The sequence below is a fragment of the Aotus nancymaae genome, unplaced genomic scaffold (assembly GCF_030222135.1).
Source record: "Aotus nancymaae isolate 86718 unplaced genomic scaffold, 86718_ANA_hifiasm-v0.15.2.pri h1tg000007l, whole genome shotgun sequence".
NCBI classification, from domain to species: Eukaryota; Metazoa; Chordata; class Mammalia; order Primates; family Aotidae; genus Aotus; species Aotus nancymaae.
Window position 1 is genome coordinate 20771977 of NW_026988418.1, and position 21835 is coordinate 20793811.

Here is a 21835-nt window from a genome sequence, read left to right on the forward strand (position 1 = left end):
ACTGATGGATACCAAATAAACAGATCATGAGTCCATTCAAGAGATTCCGAGACTGATCAACAAAGAAAATCATAAATCAATATGAAGCTTGGAGCAGATTCATGGGTTTGATAATTTACAAGACTCACTGTAGGTGGACAAGATGGCTGACTTGGGTTCACTGTGAACTACTTACAGATATCTGAGAGGACCCATCCCCTTATTTTTATACCCTAAATTAAACAGCCCGCCTTCACCATCACCACATTTTCATCATTTCAGCTGTCATCTCTTCTATTCAGCAGAATTTTATTTCTATTTTCCTTTCTGTTTATGAGACTCCCCCACTGGCATTGCAGATTGGTTATATGTCAGCTTCAAATAAAATAATAATAATAAAAGCAAGCTGGCAATTTCTTTCCAATAGAATATGCTACATATTTCATAAAATAGAAGCCAGAGGAGTTTTATGATTCCTGAACCAAAACCTTCCCACATCTGAAGACTAAGTGGAAGAAAAATACAAAGAACATGTCAAAGAAGAAGAAACCTGAACATTTGCTCTCCAATCAAAGGGAAATATCCAGGTGACTAATTTGATTAATGAGTTGTTTTCATTTTTTTTACATGAGTTATATCCTGATATGCATTTCACAGATTCAGTTCAGTGCGAGTGTTCATGGATATAAATGTACATACCAGAGGAGGGGTTTTCTTTTCCTACTGACATGCTTTTTTCAGTACAGAATGTCTGGCTGGCTCATGCTCTTAGCCTGACAACACCTTCTCTGCCAAGTTTTATTTATATTTTCAAGCCACGTCTCTATCCTGGTATAGGAGACAATCTGGTCTAGTGAAAGGAGCACTGGACAAGGAGTCCAAGAATCCTGAATTACGACAGTGCCTCTCAGCTGTAAAGTTACGTATCTCTGCAAGCCTGACATTCTTTCAATCTGTAAATTGGGAGAGTTGACAAACACACCTCTAGAATTCAATCAAAGTCATTTTATTTTCCTCAGAATAACTGTGGAAAAGTAAAATGGCATGGAAATTTTAACATGACGTGTACTTCTACAACTCCTCTTCACAAAGAGCCAAAATGTGTAAGGAAGTATTTCCAATAAAACAAACCAAAACCTTTGCCTAAAATCCTAAAATGTATTTCTTCCTAAAGATAGACCAAATACTATTAGGATATTTAAATCTCAGAATATCAATGATAGAAAACTTTTTCGTTATCTAGGCAAAGGATTTTTATCTCATTTGAAAGATAATACTAATAGCTAAATAACCTTACGTGCTAGGTATTATTTTAAGCACTTTGTGTGAGTTCCTGTAATCTTCATAATTTTATGAGGTAAGTAATGTTATTTTATTGTAAAGAAAACTAAAGCACAGAGAAGTTAGATTAGCTAGCCAAGGCCACACAGCTTGCAGAGCTGGTGGAGCTGAGACCTGAACCCAAGCAGTCCAGAAACCAAGTCCCAACTCCTTACCACCTGCTATACCACCGTTTAGTTTGAGAATCTCTGCTTACCATAGCTAGTAACTGACAAGCACAGTAATGCAGTTTTTGCATTACTAATTGCCTAAACAATTATTTACTAATTGATTACTAATTGTTCCCTGATTAATAAACATTTTCACAGAGTAAATAGATGTGAATCAATACCAACCAACACCTGATAGAAACTACCACAGTCACAAGTGTTCAAAATGCCTATCATTGCTGCGTTCTCTGTTGATGATAAGGTAACACTCATTTTGTGTTGCTGGCATCCAAAAATGGGGAAATACGTAGCTTGCTCCTATAGAATAAGTCTTACTATTTCATTATTCTCCGTTAAATTTTTCAACCACCCTGAGAGATAGCTGGGATCACTTCCTCACTCAGAGGCAGCATAACAGTGGTTAGGACAGACCCTGGAACCAGAATAGCTGGGTTTAAATCCTAGTTCCATCTCTTATTTGCTATGTAATCTCAGGCCAGTTACCAAATCTTCCTGTGCTCCAGTCTCCTTATCTAGCTAATACAAATGAGAATACAAGTATCCACACCCTAGGGTTACCTAAAGATTAAATAAGTTAATATGTGTAAAGTGCTTAGAAGCATTCCTGACTCTTAGTACCCCATAAAGGTTAATTATTCTTTTTTATTAACATGAAAGGTGACTTGCCAAACATCACAAAGTCAGAAGTAGCTGGATTCAATCCTGGTCTTCCAATTCCAAATGCCATTCGCTTTCTTGAACAGAATTCCATGCTGTCTATTACTAAGAGTTACCATTCTCTTGAAATCCTGCTATGAGCTAAAGCACTCAATCACATGATCATCCCCATAAAATTGCTCCGAGACCCACCAGGTAGGTAACTTTGTCCTTTTTGCAGATGATGAAAGCAAGGTTCTGGGAAGTTGAGTGATTCATCCTCAACTACTTAACCACTGAGTATTCTTTGTCTTAGTAAGCCCTAAATAGCATTTAAAGTTCCTGACAATACCATTCCATGTATGCTATTTTTAAAGTGCCATCTAAAAGGCATAAACTGTGATTTTCTTGCTTTGTTTGCTTTATTAGTCTGAGAGAAGGATTAAATCCCAGCAAAAACAAAATGTTTGACTTGACTGAATTATCAAAATGAAATGCTGCCTCCATTAGATTCTTCATCTGCCTGCAGGGTGGCTCCAAGCATCTTAAATCTACCAAATGCAATTTTTTAGATGGGTACTATCAGGTATCAAGCCAAACACTCACCCATTTAAGAAAAATTACTTTAGAGGGCAAAGGGGAATGAAGAAGAATATTCTTCTCTGGGTTGGGAGGAGAAAATGAACAATAAGTGATATAATCTCTTCCCAGCAGCCTCACACAATGGTGTGTCTTGCAAATGAAACATACTGTGAAACAGCTTGTGAGATGAGCTTCATCAACAATAAGTAATTTTTATTCAGATTTTATCGTTGAATACAATGAACATGATTAAATGTTTCAGATATGCCTATTCAGACCTTAAGCAAACCACTAAAAAATAAAAACTACTAAAAATCATCTTCTAAATCTGCTTTAGGAAGAGACTTAATTGCCAACTCTATGTGTAGAACTGAATTCCCACTTGATAGCACCATTCTCAAGAAGATGGTCACAACATATTTGCACTTCCCACCTCGGCCTCTTTTTTCATCCCTGCGGATCCTCCCAGAGTTGCCAAATAGTTACAAAGTCAGTCCTTTCAAATCATTGCATTTTGAACTTCCTAAACCTTTAAGAGAGCCTCTGTGTATGGAAAAGAACAATAGCACTTCAAAAGACATTTCTGCGAATTCTTCAATACTCCATTTCAATGCTGGGGTTTCAATCAAGGACATCAGCAGACAATTTCTGATTGCTTAGAAGTTGACTTTTATACAGCTTTGATTAGGTCGCCCTTCTCAATAGGAAATCAAGAAAATCTTTGATCCCTTTAAGTTCCCAGAATTGTCACCAAGCCTTGTCAAGATAGGGAGTGAAAGAGATGGGGGCTGGGTGGGCCCAACTCCCTCTGACATCTCCGAACCCCCATTTATCTTCGAACCCCCATCTATCTTGCTGCCTGCGCAGTTTCGGTGCCATTCAGAATCACTCATCGCGGAGACCAGAAAAACAATGGGTGCTAATTCAATGGGTGGGGATGGTTTATAATTTTATGGATTTCCCAAAGACCTATAATTGGTACATAAGTGTACCAAGGTGAACTGGATAATTAGGGGGTTCTGAACGTAAGCCACCTTTAATTTATACGACTACCTGAAAACGTTAAGTGTAGTAAAGTGTACTGGAACCCCCACACGGCCTTTATTCAAAACTATCCACACTGCGAAAGTGCGTTTAACTGCCCGGCAGGAGGGGAGCAGGAGGGAGGGAGAAACGACGGCGTGAACTCTCGCCCGGGTCCCAGTGGGCAGGCTAGTAGCTGCACTGGAGCATCCAGCCCGGAGGAGGGCTCGCCCCCGTCCAGATCCCAGGCAGAGAAATGCGCTCTTGCTCCCGAAAGCTCTACACTCGCCCCTCTTTCTAAAGGAGCTAAAACACAGACGTGCGCCGACATCCAAAGGCACACGCAGACACCGACCCACGCGGGCGCGCACCCCAGCCTCGGCGATACACACCCCGGGGCGCAAAGAGATGCCGGCGTCGCGGCGCTCTCCACTCGGCTAGTTGCCGCCGCGGAGCACGGAGCTGTCGGCAAGCTCCCCCAGCCTCCCCACCCCCACACCATTCCTTCAGACTCTCCCAGCCCAAGCGGAAGTGCCCCAGCAGACCCCCAACAATGAGGACTTGTGCGGTGCAGTTGGGGGTTGGGGGTAGTTCACACGGAGTGAAACGTACACAGTCTGGAGGGTCTGGGAGGAGGTAAAGCAGCAGCCAAGTGGCATCCGCCTCTCCAGGCAGCGTTCCCTCGTACCCGCTGCCCCCCACCAGGCCCACCAGCACCACCAAAAAATAAAAAGAGAAAAGAAAAATTGCCTTAAAAAGTGCAGAGAAAAGACGCGCCCTCCCACCAGGGGTCACAATAATACTCTGGACGCAGCCAGCGGAGGCAGAGTCCCGGTTGCCGCAACCACCCTGGTTTTGAAATTTACTTTGTACACTCACCCAGTGGCCCCTTTCAGACGCCGCGACACGACCTCCCCCCATCTCGGACTCCCTGACTCTGGGTTCTCTCGGCGGTTGACACCCTCTGGTGTGCCTGCTTTATGAGCCAAACCACAGAGATTTAAAGTTTCCCTGATAGGAGAAAAAAAAAAAACTGAGCTCTGCGTCCAAGTCAGAGCGTCGAGTATGGAGCACGGAGAAGGAAGAGGGGTGGGCTGGAGGAGACTAGGTGGGTGTGGGGGGAGCGGGTACTGGGGAGTGGATGGAGGCAGACTGGCGGCAGAGAACAGAGTCCACCGAGGATCCGAAGGAAGGCTGGGGTCCGAGGAACGCGGGATCCAGTTCTCACGGTGCCCGCGAAAGGGCTGGGATTACTGGGATAGAGAGGTCGAAGCAGAACCGCAGCGCTACCGAATTGTAGGGAAGTGAGAACAGGGTTCGGTCGAGTGAGGAAAAGGGTCTGGCCACCAGCAAAGCAGGGAGGGAGTTTCGGGAGCACAGGACAGCGGGAGAAGGCAGGCTCGGGGATGAATAGAGCCAGGACCGCAGGAGGAAAGAGGGAACAGGGGGTCCTGGAGAGAGACGAGTGTCTGGGATGGACAAGTCTGGAGACAGGATCGCGCGTGGTCAGAAGTAGGGAGACAGGGGCGCGGGGGTGGGGGACAGGAGAGAGAAAAAGAAGTCGCCCCTTTCCTCCCAGCAAGTGGAGGGAGAGGGCGAAAAACTGCTGCATTTGCCATCCTCTTAGCACCCCTAGACAAACTGCCTAGTGGCGCGTCCCAGGAGCCCTCCTCCGCGCCTGGGGGCCCCAGCGAAGCCTCCTCCTGGCTCCCGGGCGCCGTGTCCTCGCGGGACACTTGCCGCGCTGAACTCCAGGGTTGCCACGCGCCCCCGCCGTGCCTCACCTCGCCTCGCTCAGAGCATCCTCCTCCGCTGCCGCAGCCGCCCAGGAAGCGGCTCCCCATGCCCGGCGGGCGGCGGCACTCAGGCGCGCTCTGCAGCCCGGGGAAGCCCGGGCGAGCGCCGAGATGGGTCCATCCTCCCCGGGAGCCACGGGCCTCGCGTCAGAGCAGGGGGAGGAGACCGCCCCCCGCACGGACCCGCCTCCTCCCGCGGCCCCCGCCCCCGCGGCGCCGCTCACCTGCTAGCTCTCTGGCCGCCGCCGCCTGGTCGCGCGCCCCTCGCCCCAGCCTCGCGGCTTCCGCTCCCTCCAGAGCGCTCTCTGCGCAGCCGGAGCGCGCTCCGAGAGCTTAGCCGAGTCGCGGTGGCGACGAGGAGGTGGAAGAACAAGCGAGCGAGCGAGCGGGGGCGCCGCGGCTTGCATTCGCGCCTCTGGAGCCCCTGCGCTCTCTCTCCATCCCGGCGTGGAAGGGGGAGAGCCAAGCCGAGAGCAAGAGGTCCCCGCCCCAGCTGCGCCGGCGTGAAGGGGGTAAGGGAGGGGGGGTTGTCACAAAGTATCCAGTGTTTTCTCCCCCATCACCGTCATCGGCCGCAGCTCCGCCTGGCCTCCCTCATTTTTCTCTAGGGTCTACCCTTTTATCCGAGCCTCGAAACATACGCATACCCAAATATATGGAGAGTCAATATGGGCGAAAGAAACGACGAGGAGAGTCTCTCCGAGGGCATGTTGCTCCCACCCCACGCCCCTTGGCAGGAGGGGGCGCTCGCTCTCAGCCGCCGGTGCTGGCTCGGAGCCGCCAATGCTGTCTTGACTGAGGCTTCCCAGGCAAAGTTGGGCAAGTGGGACGGGAGAAGGCTTGCATGTGTCACGTTTCCACCAGTCCTAGCGAGAGACCCGTGCTCCTGAGAGTATGCATACCGCGGTTAACTTCCCTACTCGTTTCTTAGAATGTCCGGGAGTAGACAATCCTCTATGCAGGAGTCGGCTCCAGCGAGTACAGTGAGTTGCTTAAGGTCCTAGCTTACAAAGATCGTAGAAACACCAAATCGCGGAAAATATTGGGCCAATCTGAAATTTCTTCCACCCTGAGACTGGATTCAACTCCAGGAAATGCCTGTGTGACGTACCTGTCTCCAGAGGCCTGAATGCAGGAGGAGCGAGTAGCCGGGTGAATCAAATCAAGTGCATAATATGCAGATTCTCACTGCACACAAGCTACCCTGCTGGACCAGGGTGCAGAAAAGGAAAGCAAGAGGCAGGCAACCCTTCCTTAAAAAGTTTACAGTTATTCTTTTGGGGGCCACACTCCTGTCGTCCAGCTGTGTAATAATAAAGCTGATGTGATGAATTTGTGCTTTTCTGTTTTGGGTTTTTTTCTTTTTTTATCCTCGTAGCTTCTGTCACTCACCCATGAAAATTTAATGAAGCATTTAGGTTGTTACCTCCAGAGTCAATGGACTAAAAATATTTAGCCTAATGCACTCCTTGTGGAGCCAGTAGGTCCAGGGCTGGTACATACAAAGTCATCAAGAGACCCTCCCTTTCTCCACAAAATTCACGACCCATTAAACTGATTCCATAATAACAGCTTCCATACAAACGGAGGCCTGAGCAAACGGAGGCTGTCATGCACCACCTGAAAAGATAGCAATTTACATAAAGACGAGAAAAATTTGTGAGGTCATAGCAGGATGCAATCTTGCAAGAAGAGTTGATCGGATGAAACTCTGAAAAAGGTGGAGGGAGGTCATATCCCTGATACTACTCAGTTTCTATCTACTAAGTATGACCAGATAATCTAAGGGTGGGGAGCAGGGAAACTCAAAATTTTGCAAAGTTCTAGAAAGCGGGGACAGTTGACACCAGATGTGCTTCTACACTGTGTAGGAAGTTCAGGCTTACCAGGCAACTCAATTAAGATTAAGTTTAGTTTCTTCATTTATAAAGACACTCTTCAGGAGTCTAAACTCAATACCAAGAAAACAGGCACAAATCTGAGAAGACGTGGTCGAAATAGGGGTGAAGGAGGGTAGAAAATTGTTATGCACTTCAGGTGGATTCACTGAGCTGAATCCACCTGTGATTCAGCTCACCTGTGGATTCACCGAGCTGAATCCACCTGAAATGAATTCAGCTGTGATTCAGCCCACCTGTGGATTCAGTGAGCTGAATCCACCTGAAGTGCATAATAGTTTTCTAGCCACCTGAGGGTAAAAAAACTGTTAGGCACTTCAGGTGCAGCACAGGTCTAAATTCTCATTGACTACCAGAAACATTAAAGTTTCTCAATGCTTTGAGGATAGCCTTGGAATATGCAAACCATCTACATGCATCTTAAGACTTTACTTATAAAACCTGCCGCCTTCACCTGCCTTTCACTTTGTTTGGCTTTCAATTGACATTTTGGTTATAGACTTTGAAGGGAATTCATGACACTGAATTGGCCAAGTAATGGAAATACAAGACTCTCTCTCTGCTCAGTGTTGAATGAAGTCCACCGTGGAAACTGGACAAATTCCCCTGAAATTCAACAGGGGTAATAAGCAAAGCTTTTCTCAAATCCAGGCATAGCATGTAGATGCCAACTGCCTACAAGCTACTCACCAATGATCTTTCCAGTTAAACTAAACCAAATCTTAAAGGAACATTTTAAGTTATGGTATTAAACATGTCATGAAACAGTTCACCTAAGAGTTAGGTTTTTTTTCTTTTGTTATTTTAAAAATAACAATGTTATTTGTATTAAGTGTGGCATAAGAAAAAAAATCTCAGTGAACATTATCTACCCTGAGAAACAGTAAAATAAGAACAGCAAAGATGTATTTATTGTTTATTATGTTCCAGACACAGTTATAATATTTTCCATATATTAATTATTTAGCCGTCACAACAGCCCATTGGAGAAGGCATCCTTATCATACTGGATAGAGTGTGGAGTTTGGAGTTTAATGGGCTTGATTCACATTTGACAAGTTACCTCTGTGTACATCAAAATCCTCAACTCTACAATGGTGATGGATAACACTTGCTTCTTGAAATCACAGTAAGCCTTAAATGAGATAATATATTGGACATGCCTGGCACTGAATAAATCAGTCACCCAGTAAACACTGATTATCTTCCCAGAATAATTCTAAAATAGTTCATTTTAATTTGACAGGAATTTATGGAGTCCATTCTGTGTATCAGGCACTGCGGTAGGCATTGGGAATAATGGTGATAAATCAGAAACAGATTCTACCTTTGAGGATCTTGGAGTCAACCGAATAAAAGACATGGGCATGAGCAGACTGCATATGGGAAAAATGGAGTTTTATTGAACTTTATATAATTTATAACTATGTACATGATTTTCAGGATACACAAAGGAGCAGCCTATGTAAGTGCTGTTTGAAACTGACCTATGATGGAAATAAAAATCAAATGTCAGAAATCATAAGTCCTACTAGCAATTACTACTTCTCCAAAGAAAGGAATGCAAAGAAGCCCATTTTGTGTATTGTATTTTATTTACTTCTGTTTATTCCTATAAGTTTCAACTATAACACTCATTGGCTAAAGTGTAATAAAATTTTATGCTGTAAACTATGGGCTTTTTTCCTTTTCTGTAGCTCTATTGAGGTATAATCGACAAATAATGCCTCAATATTGTATATATTTAAGGTGTACAAGATGATGTTTTGATGTAGGTATACATTAATATAATTAGCACAATCAAGCTAATTAACATATCCATACCTTCACAGTTACTAATTTTGTGCATGTGATGAGAACAATTAAGATCTACTCTCTTAGAAAATTTCAAGTACATAGTGCATGATTATTAACAATAGTCACCATGTTATACATTAGATCTCCAGAACTTACTCATCTTATAACTGAAGGTTTTTACTCTTTAACCAAAATACCCCCATTTTCTCCACTCTCTAGTCCCTGGCAACCATGATTCTATTCTCTGTTTTTGATGAGTTTGATTGCTTTAGATTCCACATGCAAATGAGACCATGCAGCATTTGACTTTCTATGTCTGGCTTATTTCACTTAGCAAAATGTCCCCTAGGTTCATTCATGTTGTCACCAATGGTAGGATTTCCTTCTATGTCAAGACTGAATAATATTTCATTGTAGACATATATACCACATTTTCTTTATTCATGCATCTGTTGACAGTCATTAGGGCAATTCTGTATCTTGGCTATTGTGAATAATGCTGCAATGAACATGGTAGTGCAGATATCTCCTTGAGATACTAATTTAAATTCCTTCAGATATATACCCAGAAGTGGGATTGCTGGAACATATGGTAGTTCTATTTTTAGTTTTTGGAAGAACTTCCATACTGTGTTTCATAACGACTATACCAATTTACAATCCTACCAACAGTGTACAAAGGTTCCCTTATCTCTTCATCTGCACCAAAACTTCTTACATTTGTCTTTTACATGTATACATATATATACAATATATTTGAGACAGGGTCTCACTCTGTCACCCATTCTGGAGTGCAGTGATAGCATCACTGCTCACTGCAGCCTCAAAGTCCTGGGTTCAAGGGACCCTTCTGCTTGAGCCTCCCAAGTATCTTCAGACTACAGGAGAGTACCACCATGCCAGGCTAATTTTTCAAAAATTTTGTAAGGACAAGGTCTCGCTGTGTTTTTCAGGCTGGTTTTGAACTTTTGGCTTCATGTGATCCTCCTGCCTCACCTTCCAAAGTGCTAGGAGTGTGAGGTGATATCTCGTTGTGGTTTACATGCATTTCCCTGATGATTCATGATATTGAGCACCTTTTTACATGCCTGCTGGACATTTATAAGCCTTCTTAAAAAAAATAAAAATAAAAGTCTATTTGGGTCCTTTGCCCATTTTAAAAATAAGGTTGTTTGTTTTCTACCACTGAGTTGTAATGAGTTCCTTATATATTTTGGGTATTAACCCCTTATCAGATACATGGCTTGCAAATATTTTCTCCCATTCTATAGATTGCCTTTTCATTTTTTTTATTGTTTCCTTTGCTCTGAAGAAGTTTTTAGTTTGATAAAGTCCCACCTGTATACTTTCGTGTTTGTTGCCTGTGCTTTTGGTGTCATATCCAAAAAATCATGTGGAGACCAACGCCAAGGAGCTATTCCTCTGTGTTTTCTTTTAGAATTTTTATTATTTCAGATATTACATCTGTCTTTAAAACATTTTGAGTTGATTTTCTTATAAGGTATAAGTATTCAATTTCATTCTTTTGCATGTGGACATGCAGTTTTCCCAACACCATTTATCAAAAAGACTATCCTTTCTCCTTTATGTATGCTTGATGACTTTATCAAAGATTAGTTGATGGTATACGGGTGAATTTATTCCTGGGACCTCCATTCTGTTTTATTTTTCTATGTGTCAGTTTTCATTCCAGCATCATGTTATTTTAATTACTATTGTTTATAATATACTTTGAAGCCAGGTATCGTGATGCCTCTGGGTTGTAATTATCTCTTAAGACTGCTTTAGCTATTCAGGGTCTTTTGTGGTTCCATATAAATTTTAGGAATTGTTTTTTCTGTTTCTGTGAAAAATGTTATTAGCATTTTATAGGGATTGTATTGAATCTATCAGTTGCTTTGGATAGTATGGATACTTTAACAATGTTATTCTAGTTCATGAGCATGGGATATCTTTCCATTCATTTGTCACCATGTCACACTTCTTTAATTTCTTTCATCAACATTCCAATTTTCAATGTGCAGATCTTTCACATCCATAGTTAAATTTACTTCTAGGTATGTTATTATTTATGATGATATTGTAAGTAGAATGGAGTTTTTCCAACACAAATTATTACACAGCCACAATTCATTAAATAGTTTGTAGTGCTTGCACATGTCAGGCATTTGGGAATGTTTCTATATAAATAAAGCTCTCAACACAATTTTTAATAGGGTTCAGTAGGAATGCTCCTACCAAGCTTAACAGAGATATAATATGCTCATAGTAAACTTACATAGAATGCACAAGATTTCAAAGGTATGTAATTCTCTCATTCTCCCTTTCATTCAAGTTCATGTTTATACTCAGATTCTATATTTTAATAAGAAAGATCTATCCTTATTTTAAAAATATGTTTACTGATTGCTTACTCTATAGCAGGCACAATGTTAGGCATTGGCAGAGAAAGAACCAACAAACAAACAAAAACTTGTCCTGAAACAACTCATAGCCAAGTGAAGGAAACACATAATCATATTACACTGAGATGAACGCTGTGACAATGCCAAGTACAGGATGCTAAGGGAGCATCAAATGGGGCATTTAACCCATGGTACCATGTCAAGAGGACTTTATGAAGGAAGTGATGTCATCCCGAAAGATAACTGGGTAATCAGGTGAAGCAAGAAAAGGAGTTTCAGGACAAAAAAAAGGAAAAAGAAAAAAGATAGACTGTAAAAAGGCAAAAAAGAGACTCCCCTCTGAGGGTGGCTATAGTTTATAGATGTACACATGAACAAATTACAAAGGGTCTTATCTGCCATGATCAGAATTTTTTAATCTAAAGTGAAAACAAAATGATCCACTTACACACACACACACACACCAAAAAAAACAAATATTTTGCAAACCTTGTTTTAACTACATTTCAAATACTTTTCTTGTATGGCCTCGACATAAGTAAAATGTCCAATAGCTGTTTCTGTTCTGAGGTCAAAAAAGCAATGAAAAAATATTTCTCTGTGGCTTCATCAAAATAGAACATCTCTTCTTTCATGATACTAGCCTTGCTTGATTCCAGCGAAAGGTTGTGTGGCGGCATTACTAAACTTGACTCTGGTTTACAATAGCTATAAATAGCACTCCTTTCATTTTTCCAAGGAGCAGGTAGAGGACAGCAGCAACACAGGCAATCGTATTTATGCCACCAATCTGCTCTTTAGCTAAATGCACAGTAGAAACAAAAGTGGAGAGCTGAAGTGATAGTCGAAGGACTCTTATGTTTCAATACAAACTCCCATTTTTTTTCACTCATAAAGTGGAGTTTAAGGTGATATTAGTGCTTGAAAATAGGAGTAGACTAAAAGCTATAAAAAATGGCTGAGTTTCCAATGCTTACAGAGTATCAGAAACAAAGAAAAATCAGCATAGTGCATGATGTAGCTGCCACATATTTTGTAGCCTCTATGTTAAAGATTAAAAGTATGACAGATATGTGTTGCCTGCCTCTCTGGGGCAATTTCTCCTTCTTCTAAAACAACACCTAGATTTCACTGGGAAACCATTCCTTCACCTGGTAGTATTTTCCCATTTAATTTTGATAGACCTGAACCAGCTCCAGAGTTGGACAGGTGACTCAGTGCAACACATTTCCTGATCAGAATTTAGAGATGGTCAGATGGGTAAACTGTGTATCAAAAGATAGAGCAACCGGAAAAAGAAAATGCTTACTCTTTGTTACTGGACTAGAAACTGGAAAGTTGTTAAGCCTATAGCTACAGAAACCCATTCCATGAAAAAAGTATTTGGAAAATTAAGGTAACCAAGAATAGGACTAAGAGGTGGAGAAATTGAAAATTATGAGAACATTGTTGCAGGATTTTGGTTTAGCCATGTCAGAAGCCAACTTCCTTTGTTTCCCATATTTTTCCGTTATATGAGCCAATATGCCCCCTCTGTTATTTAAGGTAATTCGAGTTGTTGGATTTCTTTTTCACTTTCAACCAAAAAAATTCTGCCTAATATACCAGATAGTATGTACTTCCTATATATCATTCAATTTAATATGTAAAGCACTCTAGAAAGGTATTTATATCAATACTTGCCTTTGTTCTAAGAAAAGCATGAACTCTCACTTTACAAGTTAGAAATAAATTCAGACAGCTTAAATTATTTACCAAAAGTTAAACAGCTGTTCAGACAGTTGAAAAATGAAAACTTAAAATATCACTTATAACAGCACAGAAATAGATTGAACAAAAGTTGTGCAAGCTTTCTTCTCCAAAATTTACAAAACTTTGATGAAAACAATTTTAAAAGATCCAAATAAATGGAGAGACATAAGATGTTCATGGTTTGAAAAATTTATTATTGATTAGATGTCACTTGTCCCCAAACTGAAGTATACATTCAGCACAATCCCAATACAATTTCTAGCACACTTTTTGAAGAAACTGACAAGTAAATTTAAAAATGTATATGATAATGCAAAGAGACTTAGAATAGCCAAAACAATCCTGGGAAAGAAGAGCAAAGTTAGAAAGTTTATCCTACCTGATTTCAAAACTTACTAGAAAGCTACAGTAATCAAGACCATATGGTATTGGCATTAAAGACAGATAAATCGGCAAATGAGAGAAAATAGAGAATACAGAAATAGATCAATGCATATAAAGTCACTTGATTTTTTTTTCAAAGGTAACAATGCAGTTCATTGAGGAAAGTGTTTAAAATATGGTATTGAAACAACTGGATGAACATATGGGAAAAAATCAGCCTCAAGTTCTTCCTCATATTATATATAGAACAAAATATAAAAGCTAAAATGGTAAAAGTTCTAGAAGAGAACCTTAGGGAGTGTCTTCATGATTTGGATGAATGCACAGGTTTCTTGGAGAGGAGACAAAAATCACTGAATGTAAGAAAATGATAAATTGGACTTTATCACAATTTAGAATGTTTGATGATCAAAGAAAACATTAAGAGAACTCGATGATAAATCACGAACTTGGGGACGATATTTACAATACATATATCTGACAAAGAACTCGAATCCAAAAAATGTAAAGAAGTTCTTCCAATTAATAGTGAAAAGACAATATAATTTTAATGAACAGAAAACTTCAACAGTTCACCAAAAAAAACACAAAAAAAACTATAAATAAGTACATGAAAAGATGCTCAATATCACTGATCCAGAGGAGTATGCAAAGAAAACTGTAATAAGACACCATACTCACTAAGATGGCTAAAATTTAAGCATTTGAAAACATTAAATAATTGATGAGGATGTGGAGCTTTTTATACAATGCTAATACAACTGTAAAGTGGTGTCACCTTTTGGAAAATTACCTGGCACTTTCTTATAAAGTGAAACAACCACCTACTCATGAATACATGTAGGTATTCCACTTCTAGGTATTTACTCAAAAGAAATAAAACATATGTACACACATATACTAGAAAATGTATAACAGCTTTATTCATAATAGGTTAAAACTGGAAACAATCCAAATGTCTATACACAGCACAATGGACACAAAAATTATACAATATTCATACAGTGGAATATTATTAAGAAACAAATTATACTACTGACATATGCAGCAATATGGACAAATCTTCAAAACATGTTGAGTGAAAAGAGACAAGTCAGACCCCAAAGAGGGTATTATTGTGATTCCATCTAGAACAGGCTCAAGAACAGGCAACATAAATCTACAATATGAAAGTTAGAATACCAGTTGCCTCAGTGGAGGTAGGTTGCCTGGAAAGGGGTAGAAGGAAATTTCTGGGATAATGGAATAAACATATCTTTAATGTAGTGTTGGTTATATAGGCAGGTACACTTTTGTACCATTTAACAACAGGGATATATTCTGAGAAACACATCATTAGGCAGTTTTATCATTGTGTGAACATCACAGAGTGTACTTACACAAATCCAGATGGTACAGCCTACTACACGCCTAGGCTATATGCTATAGCTTATTGATTCTAGGCTTCGAACCTGTACAGCATGTTACTGTATTGATTACTGTAGGCAATTGTAGCTTAATGGTAAGTTTTTATGTATCTAAACATACAAAAGGTAGAGTAAAGAAACAGTATAAAAGATAAAATACACTCAACCCATATAGAGCACTTACTGTGAATGGAGCTTGTAGGACTGGAAATCATTTGGATGAGTCAGTGAGTTAGTGGTGAGTGAAAGTGAAGGCCTATGACATTACTGTGCACTACTGTAGACTTTATAAACACTTTACATGCAGGCTACATTAAATTTATTTTTTAAACTTGAACTCTTTTTTTGTTGTTTTTATTTCTGAAACAGAGTCTCACTCTGTCACCCAGGCTGGAGTGTAGTGGCATGATCTCAGCTCACTGCAGCTTCTGCCTCCCAGATTCAAGCAATTCTCCCATCTCAGCCTCCAGAGTAGCTGGGACTACAGGCATGTGCCACCACGTCTGGTTATTTTTTGTATTTTTAGTAGAGATGGGATTTTGCCACATTGGGCAGGCTGGTCTTGAACTCCTGACTTCAGGTGATCTCCCTGCCTCGGCCTTACAAAGTGTTGTGATTACAGGTATGAGCCATCACGTCCGGCCAAAATTTGACTTCTTAAATAACACATTAATTTAGCTTTCTGTAATAACTTTTTTACTTTACAAAGTTTTGAATATTTTTTAACTTTTTGGTTCTTGTAACAACACTTAAGCTTAAAACACAAATACATTTTACAGCTGTACAAACATTTTCTTTCTTTTTTTGGTCTATAAGCTTTTTTCTATTTTAAAATTTTATTTATTTATTTTACTTTTTTTTTTTTTTGAGACGGAGTTTCGCTCTTGTTACCCAGGCTGGAGTGCAATGGCACGATCTCGGCTCACGGCAACCTCCGTCTCCTGGGTTCAAGCAATTCTCCTGCCTCAGCCTCCCAAAGTGCTGGGATTACAGGTGTGAGCCACCGCACCCGGCCTTATTTTACTTTTTAAACTTGTTTGTTAAAAACAAAGACACAAACACACACATGAGCCTAGGCCTATACATGGTCCGGGAACATCCTTATCACTGTCTTCTGACTCCATATCTTGTCCCTCTGGAAGGTCTTCAGGGGCAATAACATGCATGGAGTTGTCATCCCCTACGATAACAATGCTTTCTTCAGGAATACCTCTTCACCGGCCTGCCTAAGGCTGTTTTAAAGGTAATTTTTTTTTTTATCTAAGTAGAAAGAGTACACTTTAAAATAATGATCGCAGTATAATACATATATAGGCCAAAAATAGTCATTTATTATCAGCATTAAATGTTATGTACTATACATAAGTGTATGTGCTAGACTTTTTTTTTTTTTTTTTTTTGAGATGGTGTCTCACTCTGTTGCTCAGGCTGGAGTACAGTGATGGGATCTCAGCTCACTGCAAACTCTGCCTCCTGGGTTCAAGCAATTCTCCTGTCTCAGCCTCTTGAGTAGCTGGGACTACAGGCACCCACCACAACACCAGGCTAATTTTTATAGTTTTAGTAGAGATGGTTTTTCAGCATTAGTCAGGCTGGTTTTGAACTCCTGACCTCAGGTGATCCAACCGCCTCAGTCTCCCAAAGTGCTGGGATTGCAGGTGTGAGCCACCACGCCTGGCTGTGCTAGACTTTTATACAACAGACAGCTAGCTTAGTAGGTTTATTTACACCAGAATCACCACAGACACATGAGTACTGCATTGCACCACCACATTATGACTACCAGAGATATTTTTCAGCTCCATTATAATCTTATGGGGCCATCGTCATATGACTGGTCAAACTGCTTCTAAGAGCTGCCCGTTTCAATATGTCAGTTGTGCCTTAATTTTAAATTTTTTCAAAAGAACAGGCACAGAGAAAGTGGGGCAGCTGACCAGCCCCTACAACCCTTGTGGGCACTATTCTACGACGGCTCATGGCAGTCACTTGCACTAATAGTGCAAGTCCTGAATAAAATGTTATACCCGCAATATAAACAGGATATTCTATGTTGTGCATGGTACTGCCAAAGCAATGAATGTGTTAAAAATGTTCTCTTTAAATTTCATTAATGTGAGAATGGTTACACCAAGAGGGATGCACCCTCTACAAAATGGAGGCATTGTCCAGACGAAGTGGATACCGTCAGAAGGTAATGAATTTCCTGGCACAGGAGTTAATAAAAACATGTGGAATGATGGCTTGGCAGGAATTTGATAGAGAAATGCAAGTTTCAGATGGTGAAAGTGAATGGGGAAAGGATGAGACTTTGAACTTCTCCCAAACTTTGATATTCTGTGATTCCTGGAGTTCTGTCCACAAGCTCTGAAGCCAGAGTCAAATTTCAAATGGTTTTCTTCCTTTCTGTCCCAAAGGCCAATGAAGAGGTAACGACTCTCTTCTGGAAGGTACAGGCCACATGATTGAATTCATATGAAAACCTCACAAGGGAAAAGTCACCACTCTTCCCTTGAAACACAATGATACAAATCACACTTTATAAAACATTTTTAAAATAAAAAAGAATGTAATTGCTCATTGAGTTGTAATATGAATGCAAATTAACTTACTGTAATTATACTGTGCAATTTTCTACTTTAAAAAGTTAGAAAATGGAAGAGACCTGATAAGTAATTTGAACTGTAATTCTTCATTGTTTTCCTTCATTATGCAATGGTTACCATAAGCAATTTGCTCTGTTTTAATGTAAAATGTTTTTAGTTCATACCTTTCCATGGTCAGAACTCAAATGAGACCATTCAATACATACAGATACCCATTCCTCCCAGCCTCCACAAGTGCACTGTAAAAATAATCATGATAAAATTAATATAGCACAAGGGAATTTGTGAAAGATTCTTAATATATTTTCATTTTGGAACCTTTATCACATTAAATGTCTCTCTAGCCATGCCCCCAGTATGTTTTTAACAATCAAGGAGTTCCTGACCAATCAGGAGTCAGATATTGTATTCATGGTGAAATGGCAAGACTCTGGCATAGAAGTAAAGAAAATGGGCTCTAGTTTCCGCTCTACCTCTGCAACTAATTAATTGTGTGACCTTCCTTGTTCTGGCCCTCATTTCCCTCATCTGTAAATTATAAGGTTGGGCTAGGTGGTTTCCAGCTTCCGTCCCAGCCCTTACAGATTGCTCTGTAGCCACTCTCTGCTTTGCATTGTTTAAGCAACATGAGTGACAGGAAATGAATTTCTTATTTAGAATTAATGACCGTCTGAATGAAGCACAGCCCTTTAGTTCACTCAGTCATTCATTGCTAAAGAATGTCTAACACAAAGATCATCTGAGATGATGCAAATGTAAAAAATAATAATTACCTGTTCTCATGCTAACAATAATTTGCATATGTAGTTCCCGCAGTGTGAATCCTGTTAAATGCAAGGCGTTCATACAGAGAGCTAGGGATCTCATTAAATGTACAGTGCAGTAAAAATGGGGTGAGAAGGCTTGGAATCACAAGATGATGGTTTGGTTTTTTCCTATGGCCAATAACCATACTGGGCCTCAGGAACTTCATCTTCCTTGGATGCTGTGAGGGCTAAACAATAATGAATAGAAAGGCATCTGGCACTCATATTTGCAAATGTCTAATTTATTCCTCTCAACAACACCATGAGGTAGGTGCCACTATTATCTATTTTCCAGCAAAATGAAGAAGGAGGATGAGGAGGAAGAGGAAGAGAAGAATAACTTGCTCAGGGTCACAGCCCATGACTCCTGTCTGTCCTGTCTATCCAGAGAAATAGTAACATCCCTTTATCTTCTGGAGTCCCATGATAACCTATTTCATTCATTTTCTTCGCAGGACATATATGATCTTAGGGAACTATTTCCATCTTTGTGGAACTAACAGTACTATGAACCTCCATTTCCTCAGCTGTGAAATGGAAATAAAAGTACTTGTATTATTTCATAGCATACTCTTCAATTGCCTCTTACTTTAGCATTCATCCTATCATCTCCACCCCATTCCCTCCTTCCTAAAAAATCTCAATTCCCATTTGGGGAAGTATGTGATTTCTCAGAGGTTAACTGAGAGGAATAAATTAGACATTTGCAAATATGAGTGCCAGATGCCTTTCTATTTATCATTGTTTAGCCCTCACAGCATCCAAGGAAGATGAAGTTCCTGAGGCCCAGTATGGTTACTGGCCATAGGAAAATGGAGTGTAGTCAGAGGATGACTACACTCTCGGCTCTGGGTTGCAGCACATGACCCAAGCTAAGTCAGTCAACACATTCATTTAATTTCAGAAATACTGAAATTAAAATGCCCTCTTTGCCAGATATAAATGGGAAAGAATGTAAATAGCATGTAGCCCAGGAAACAACAGCCTAGTCTCCTAAAGGAAACAGGCCTTACGATACAGCTGACCCCAAGGAGATCAATGCAGAGAAACCAAAAGAAATCAAATCCCTGTCACATCACCAAGTCATTGCCTAAAGCCAGCATTACCTTAATAATAATTTGAGCAAATGTATCCCTTTTACTATTTAAGCCAGCTTTAGTTGCAGTTTTTGTTACTCTCCACCAAAGCCCTGCCATCAACTCAGTAAAGAGGTTTTAAAGAGTTAATGAAGCCATGAATGAGAAACTGTAAAAGGCTACACATGCATAAGGCTTAATATTGGTGATTAAGATAGCAATGACAATGATGATAAAAGTGAAGGAGGAAATTAATGCCTTTTAACAAACATGGTACTGGAGTTTCACATAGATCAGAAGTTTCCTTCAGTGGAAAACAAAATTAGTTCATTCCTCCATGTTTCCCCAATTCATCTTATAATGTTCTTTCAAAAACATACTCTTTATATGCCCCTGATAAAACCATGCCAGATAATGGATTTTTTCCTGCCCTCACCTTCTACTTGTTTGCCTCCATTACTTCAATCATGCTGTTTCCTCCTCCAGACTTATTCTTGCCTATTCCAATTTTTTGAAATTCTTCTCGACCTGCAAAACCTGGATGACTGAAACCTTCTCTGACCATTCTCTCTTCTTTGATTCCTTTCTGTATTGTACCTACTTCTCATCTTGATCCTGCCATGTGTTGGAGCCATTTTCACGTGCCTGGATTCCCCATTGAGATTGTAATCTCTTAGAGTAGATGCTAAGCTGCTTATAAACTGCAGAAAGAGCTGCATGCAACATCTGCCACTGCACTGATGTCCAGGGTGATTCAGCCGATGTGGTCCTAATTCCACCTTGAATGGTCATCCATCAAAGGCATATGAGGAGCACCTTTTGAAGAGATGGGAACTCCTTACATTCAGGAATTCCCAGACAGTAATCCAGCTGGGGCTTGTGAAGAAAGACAGGTAAGTGGTGACAGAGCAAAGAGGAAAGGAAGGAAGAAAGAAAGGAGAGAGGGAAGGAAAAAGGGAGGGAGGGAGGAAGGAAGGAAGAATGGAAGAGAGGATTATGGTTTAGGGGATGCTACCAAAAGATGCTGAAGGTAAAACTGTCCATAGCTCTTGTCTGCCTTCTTATACTTATGGTGATAAGAAGTGGTCAGAAGTCCTGTTAGACATTGCTATTCTCCAGGGAAGATCTACAGGGTAATTAGAAGTCTAGAGTCTCTTCTGTATGTGTTCAAGTTAGCTATATTATTGTACGTTATAAATATATAATAAAACGTGAATAACAATTGAGTATACTATTTGAAATTATAGCTTTATTTCTTTTTATAATTTGATGTTTTAGATACAGGGGATACATGTGCAGGTTTGTTACATGTGTGTATAGCATGATGCTGAGGTTTGGGGTAGAGGTCCTGCCATCCAGGGAGTGAGCATAGGACCCAATAAGTGGATTGTCAACCTACACTTTCCTCCTACCCTCATCCTTCTAGTAGTCCACAGTGTCTATTGTTTCCATAATGACCAAAAAAAAAAAAGACATTGTTTAGCTCCCACTTATAAGTGAAAACAAGTGATATTTGGTTTTCTGTTTCTGTGTTAATTTGCTTGGCAATATGGTTTCCTGCTGTATCCATGTGACTGCAAAGGACACAATTTCATTCTTTTTATGGCTACATAGTATTTCATAGTGCACAGGTACCAGATTTCCTTCCTTCCTTCCTTCCTTCCTTCCTTCCTTCCTTTCCTTCCTTCCTTCCTTCCTTCTTTCCTTCCTTCTTTCTTCTTTCTTTCTTTCTTTTTCTTTCTTGGCAGGGTTCTCACTTTGAAGAGGCTGGAGTGCACTTGCCTGAACACAACTCATTGCACCTTCAACTTCCTGGGCTCAAGCCATCCTGCTGTTTCAGCCCACCAAGTAGCTGGGACTATAGGCACATACCACCACACCTGCCTAATTTTTGTATTTTTGTGGAGATGGGGCTGTTCCATTTTGTCCAGGCTGGTCTCGAACTCCTGAGGACAAGTGATCTGCTTGATTACAGGTGTGAGTCACTGTGCGTGGCCGCCATATGTTTTCTTTATCCAATCCACCATCGGTGGGAACCTAGTTTGATTCCATGTTCAGTAATGGGATTGCTGGGTCAAATGGTAGCTCTGTTTTAAGTTCTTGAGAAATCTCCAACTGCTTTTCTCAGGGCTGAATTAACATTCTCACCAATAGTGTATAAGTGTTCCCTTTACTCCA

The 21835-nt window shown here is 40.5% G+C and overlaps 1 protein-coding gene across 6 annotated transcripts in view; it reads right to left on the reverse strand.

Moving 5' to 3' along the window:
• Positions 1 to 21835, reverse strand: part of DAB1 (DAB adaptor protein 1) — a 1258287-nt gene that overhangs the window by 439236 nt on the left and 797216 nt on the right. The window contains exon 1 of one of the 6 annotated variants that reach the window (XM_021667664.2): positions 5752 to 5870. The exons of 3 other annotated variants lie outside the window; for them this stretch is intronic. The gene's annotated coding sequence lies outside the window, so the exon portion shown is untranslated. Of the gene's footprint in view, positions 1 to 4610; positions 4707 to 5515; positions 5647 to 5751; positions 5871 to 21835 lie in introns of those variants that run through there. 2 more of the 6 variants (XM_064372401.1, XM_012442605.2) reach the window with 2 other exon arrangements.